Source organism: Hemitrygon akajei, chromosome 9 (assembly GCF_048418815.1).
Source record: "Hemitrygon akajei chromosome 9, sHemAka1.3, whole genome shotgun sequence".
NCBI lineage: Eukaryota > Metazoa > Chordata > Chondrichthyes > Myliobatiformes > Dasyatidae > Hemitrygon > Hemitrygon akajei.
The window spans coordinates 105,889,288-105,895,536 of record NC_133132.1 but is presented as its reverse complement, the minus strand read 5'-3'; the positions used below and the strand labels follow the sequence as shown (position 1 = coordinate 105,895,536).

At 40.3% G+C, this 6,249-nt stretch overlaps 1 pseudogene; it reads right to left on the bottom strand.

Moving 5' to 3' along the window:
* Positions 1-4,337: 4,337 nt before the first annotated feature.
* LOC140732673 (ATP-binding cassette sub-family D member 2 pseudogene) lies at positions 4,338-5,245 on the bottom strand (annotated as a pseudogene).
* Between the last annotated feature and the right edge of the window lie 1,004 nt (positions 5,246-6,249).

Below are 6,249 nucleotides of genomic sequence, written 5' to 3'. Positions count from 1 at the left end.
ATTTAGCAAACAATATAACATCACTGGCATTTCATATGTAATCAGAACTGGGTAGTCTCACATCCCAGGGAAAGGAGCTGTTTCACATCCTATCAATCCTTGTCCTAATGCTATGCTACCTCTTTTCTGATGATAGGGATTCAAGAGATTGTTGGATGAATTTCACACCAACACCAATGTGCACAAATCTCCCAGGGCTTATCAAGTTTTAAAAAATCACCTATGCTTCAGAGCTTGGAACTAGTAAAAACAATCAGGCTTTCTCCTTTAGGCAGAAAAAACTCACCTCATTATTCAATCCAGGCAACACTTCAGTACTTTTATTTTAATTGGACAGAATGCCATTGAACAATCAAATAGCAGTTAATAAGATACCTCATGTTCTCACTGGCAGCAAAAGAAACTCTGAAGGGTACATATAAGTAACCAAGACAGCTAATCTAACATTTCTGAGTTCACACACTAGTCACAGCTGGAAACAATGACTGTTCATTCCTCTCCATAGATGCTATCTGACCTGCTGAGTTCCTCCAGCATTTTGTGTTTGTTACTGTGGATTTCCAGCATCTGCAGAATCTCATGAATTTATGATAATTCATCATGTACTACCGTGAGGTTCATTTTCAGCAGAACATTTTATAGTGCCAGCTGTAAGATCAGAGTTTAATTCTGTTGCTGTCTGTGGGAAGTTTTTACTTTCTCCCTACGACTGCGTGTGTTTCCTCTGGATGCTCCAGTTTCCTCCCAAATTCCAAAGATGTATGGGTTCGTAAGTTAATTGGTCATGTGGATATAATTGGCTGGCATGGACTTATTGCTTTCATCTCACTGTCGCCCTCAGGAAAGAGGTGCAGGAACCTCAGGACCTACACCACCAGCTTCAGGAACAGTAATTACCCCTGAACCATCAGGCTCTTGAACCAGAGGGAATAACTTCACTCATCATCACCCACCCCAACACTGAACTGCTCTCACAATCTATGGGCTCACTTTCAAGGATTCAACAACCTATGTTCTTGATGCTTATTGCTTATTAATTAATTAATTAGTTAATTGATTGATTGATTGATTAATTTGTTTGTTTGTTTGTATTTTTTGTATCTGCACAGTTTGGTGTCTTTTGCACATTGGTTGTTGGGTGCAGTCTTGCAATGATTCTATGGTGTTTCTTTGCATTTTCTGTGAAAGCTTGCAAGAACCTACCAAACTACTCTCAGGGTCGTATATGGTGACGTAAGTGTACATTGATAGTAAGTTTACTTTGAGCTTGGAGCCAGAAGGTCTGTTACTGTGCTGTAGGTCTATATAAATGTTTTTAAAAATATATAAAACGTTGGAAACACAGAGCAGATCAGACAGCATCTGTGGAAAGAGAAACAGAGTTAACATCTTAAGTCAGTGACTCTTCCAGAGAACTGTGCAATTCAGAATATGTTAACCTGGTTTCCCTTTCCATAGATGCTGCCTGCATGCACTATTTACAGTATTTTCTGGGTTTTTTTGTTAATTTCAAAGATTTCATTTTTTAATTTCAAAGATTTCATTTTTTATTCAGATTTAATACAGAAAATTGTCAGTTTCCAAAGAACCTCTTGACCTCAATAGTCCAGTGATCTTCATTTCCCCTTCACCGCCCTCTGAAGGAGAACCAAGAAAATTAAGACACAAGAGCCAATTGATGCTGAATCCCGAAGCAAGAAGCAATCTCCTGGAAGAGCTCGACAGGTCTAGCAGTGTCTGTGTGAGGAAAGGAATTGCTGATATTTTTGCATGGTTTTGACTCAAGACATTGTCAATATTACCTCCCACAGATGCTGATCAACTCACTGAGTTCCTCCAGCAGACTGCTTGATCCTCAGTAGTAATGCTTATGCTCTGAGAGAGGCTGGAGAATCCCTTTTTATTATATTTGATCTTTGGATGAGGCAGACATTGAGGATTAGAAGAATGATCCCATTGTTAACAGATGAGGAGTGTTTCATGGTTCCAGCCTTTACTCACTGGAGTTTAGATGAATTAGAGGAGGTCTTATTGAAACCTATCAAATTTCTTAAGGCCTGGATAAAGTGGATGCTAGGAGTCTAGGACTAGAGGACACAGCCTCAGAATAGAAGGATGACCATTTAGAAAAGAGATGACGAGGAATTTCATTTGACAGAGGGTGGTGAATCTGTGGAATTCTTTGTCACAGATGGTTGTGGAAGTCAAGTCATTGAGTATATTTAAAGCAGAGATTGATAGGTTCTGGATTAGCAAGGGGAGAAGGCAGGAGAATGGGTTGAGAGGGAAAATAAATCAGCCATTATTGAATGGTGGAGTAGACCCAATGGTCCAAATGACCTAATTCTGCTCCTATGTCTTATAGATTAAATTAAACCGCTATGTTAATTGTAACAAAGTGGCAATATTTATTGCTTGTCATGCTGTTGGTAGTCAGTCTGACAGCAGAGAACAAGAACACGACGTTAAACTCAGAACAACTCCATTGATGATGACTAAAGTTTAAACTGAAGCAAATTAGGAAACATTTTAATATTGACATTGCACATGGCATGATTTTGTTTCAAGTTAATTACAGCCCATGTAATAGCTTTATAAAAAATGCAGAGCAATTATCACACAGTCAGAGTCTTGGAAGAACTGACCTCCCCAGTGTAAATGTGTGAGATAAAAAATGCCATTTTTTTAATTTGCAATGACCCCATATCCTGTGTATGTGAGTTCTATTAGATCTTTCAGCTCCCCTGTTGAGAGCTGGGTTAAGAGACACAAGATTAATTACAGCTAATAAACTAACTGGAGGCTGGAGGTAAATAAGAGGAAAAATAGATTATGTGTGAAATTCAGAAATATCCATTTCAGCTGTTCAGTTGAGCACTGACACAATATTCTGATGGTTGATTGATGATATCATGGCTAAGCAGTTAACGGGAAGGGCAATATACAATTACATAAACCAACAGCTGAGGATAGAATGCTATGAACACTGATAGAGCCAGAGAAGTAGGGCACATGGTAGTGTAGTAGTTAACACAATGCTGTTTATGATATTATATGTGCTTGATAAAGAACTTCAGTTCCCAGAGGGCAATGTGAGGGGTTCACCCGGAACTGAAAGCTATGGTGGTGACCTTGTCGCGTGCGCATAGCGTTGAGCAGCAGTTCAGTAATAAAATGACACACCAAGTTTGTCTTTATTTAAGTACAAATAAAATGGTGTCAAAAGACGGCATGAAGTCTAAACACCAAGAGTAAATGAATACTGTGCATGAGTAAGAAAGGTGCCAGCAGCAAGAGAGGTTGGATGCAAGTTACAGCAGAGAGAAGCTGGCCAGTGAGGCAGGAGAGTACATTGTTCCTGAAATTTAGCAGTCACCAGATTCACCAGGAGAAATTCAGGTGAGAGGCCAAGAGCTCCCGTCATGGAAAAACTAAGTCGTCCCACACCTATGCAGTTTACTGTCAATCTAACTGATCAGTGGGAATGCACCAAACTGTGATTCAATATATATTTAACTGCTAGCAGAGTGGGAGGGACCAATGAAAGATTGAAAGCATACATTTCGCTGCCTGTAATTGGCGAAGATGCAATTACAGCAGTCTAATTGATGAAATAGCTTTTACGTTGAACACTCTGATGTCATAATTTGAGGAGTATCTTGTCCCAAAGAAAAACATCACATTTGAGAGATATAAGCTTTTTTTTAACCTATGACCAGAAACAAGATATTAGCTTTGGCAGTACTTAGCTGAGCTTCACACACTGAGCAAATCCTGTGAATACGTAGATTTGAGAAACTCACTAGCTAGAGACAGAACAGTTTGTGGAATTCCAAAATAATGGGTTTAGAGAAAGACTGCTGTGTGAAAAAGGTTTGATGCTGGAAAAAGCTGTGAATATGTGTAAGGCAGCAGAGACTACACAAGCACAGACTAAGGAGCTGCACAGGGCAGATACAACAGTGCAAGTTGTAAAAGCAGAGGAGCAGTGCACAGGGCATTTCCCAAAGCAGCAGCAAAGCAAAGAGAAAGACTTAAACAGAAAATACAGCAAATGTGGAGGTAGTCACATTCCAAATATATGTCTTGCTTACGGAAAGTCCTGCAATAATTGGGAGAAGAAAAATCATTTTGCGAAGTGCTGTAAAGCTGGAGCTACCAAGAGAAAGGAGCACATGGTTGATGAAGAAATGGAGGAACTCTTTGTAAATTCTCTACAGACTGCTGGTGCTGGAAGAGCATAATGAGTCATTTCATAAGACCATGATCATAAGGTCCAGGAACAGAATTAGGCCATTTGGCCCATGGGGTCTACTCTGCATTTTTAATTTTTTTTTCTAGTAGTTCTGAGCAGAGTCTTCTCCCATCTTGCACAGTTCATTCAATCTCTGTTGCCTCTGAGGGCCTCCAGCCAGTTGAAACTCAAGTCTTTGCTTTCCCTCAGCCAATGAGAGTCAAACAGCAGTATCCAATCATTCAAATCGCCAGCCACCCTCCCTACCAAACAGTAATAGGTTTGTGTGCTATTTCCAGACAGGTGGCCTATGTGTAATTGATGACAATAAGATCTCCAAACTTATTGCAGTCCGAAGTATCTTGCCCTCAACATCAACACTCACAGCACTCATGCATTAATCTAACAATGCATATTTTGGTTTGTCATAAAAAATTCATGCCATCCCCATTCTTCATTTCTCACCCCCAGACAAGATATCCTTCCAGTCAGTAAAGTCATCCCGTCCTTCCCTCTCTTGGACCTATAAGATTCCAGTGAACAATATCTAGAATATACTCCAGATCCAGATCTCCATATCCTCTCTCATGCATATCTTCCACAGAATCCAGATAGCTAACCTGATCTCTTAAGGTTCCCACAGACATATAAGGCCTCTGGGGAATGTAGAACATATGCTGTGAAGGAGGTTTATACAATAGCCCTCCATACACCAGCCATAGACCACTCAATATCCTGAATAAAGAATTTTTTCCACATCCATTCAGACCAGTAATAAAGAGATGCATACTTTCAGTAACCTTAAAGTTTAACCTGGAAGCAACACCACCTCCATCTGGGGGTAACACTTTCACATATGATTCCCACATCAACATCTATAACTTGACCTTTCTGTTCCAAAGAACTTGCATTATTTAAGCCATATTTTGTTACTTTACTGGAATCCATTTCAAATTCTCCCGACTCATTGTCTGCAAAACCTGTTGCTGTAATAATGGGCACTGCCACCATCACTAATCCACTTACACTCCACAAATACTTCATTAGAAATTGTTCCAACATTATATACCATAATCTTTTAGACAAAATAAGATTCATCTGGGCAGCAAGAGACTTGTAACTTTTCTATAGCTGATTCATTTCCACCCTATGTCCCCTGTAAAAAGCAATTTCTTCTGCATTCCAGTGACTGCAAATGAGTCAGTAATTCCATTCAAGCTTGACACTGGAGCCCAGGTGAACCTATTATCTACAGATGATTACAAGACTCACAGTAAAGAGCAAGAATTAACCAGTGAAGTTAAAAGTGACAGAATACACTGGGAGAGAATGTTCCAATAAAAAGGGGGCTATATAGTGACCTTCAAACACAAGGGGCAGCTCCTAAAGTCACAGCTATTAATTGTAGAAAAGCGAGCACAGCTCTCTTCGGATGAGTTCATGTGAAAAGCTCAACCTGGTGAAAAGAGTTTTCAGAGTGGCTTCACAGATCATAGATGACCACACAACACTCATGGAAAAGTACACACACAAAATGCTGGAGGAACTCAGCAGGCCAGGCAGCATCTATGGAAAAAAAAAGTATCGTCAATGTTTAGGACTGAAACCCTTTGGCAGGATTGAAGAATAAAAACTGAGGAGTAGATTTGAAAGTTAGGGGGAGGGGAGAGAGAAACACAAGGTGATGGGTGAAATTGGGAGGGGAAGGGATGAAGTAAAGAGCAGCGAAGTTTGATTGGTGAAAGAGATATAGGGCTGGAAAAGGGAGAATCCAATAGGAGAGAACAGAAGGCCATGGAAGAAAGAAAAGGGGAGGAGCACCAGAGTGAGTCAATGGGCAGGCAAGGAGATAAGGTGAGAGAGGGAAAAGGGGATGAAGAATGGTGAAGGAGAGGTGAACGGTGGGAGCCATTACCAGAAATTTGAGAAATTCATACCATCAGGTTGGAGGCTGCCCAGATGGAATATAAGGTGTTGCTCCTCCAACCTAAGTGTGGCCTCATCGCAATATTGAC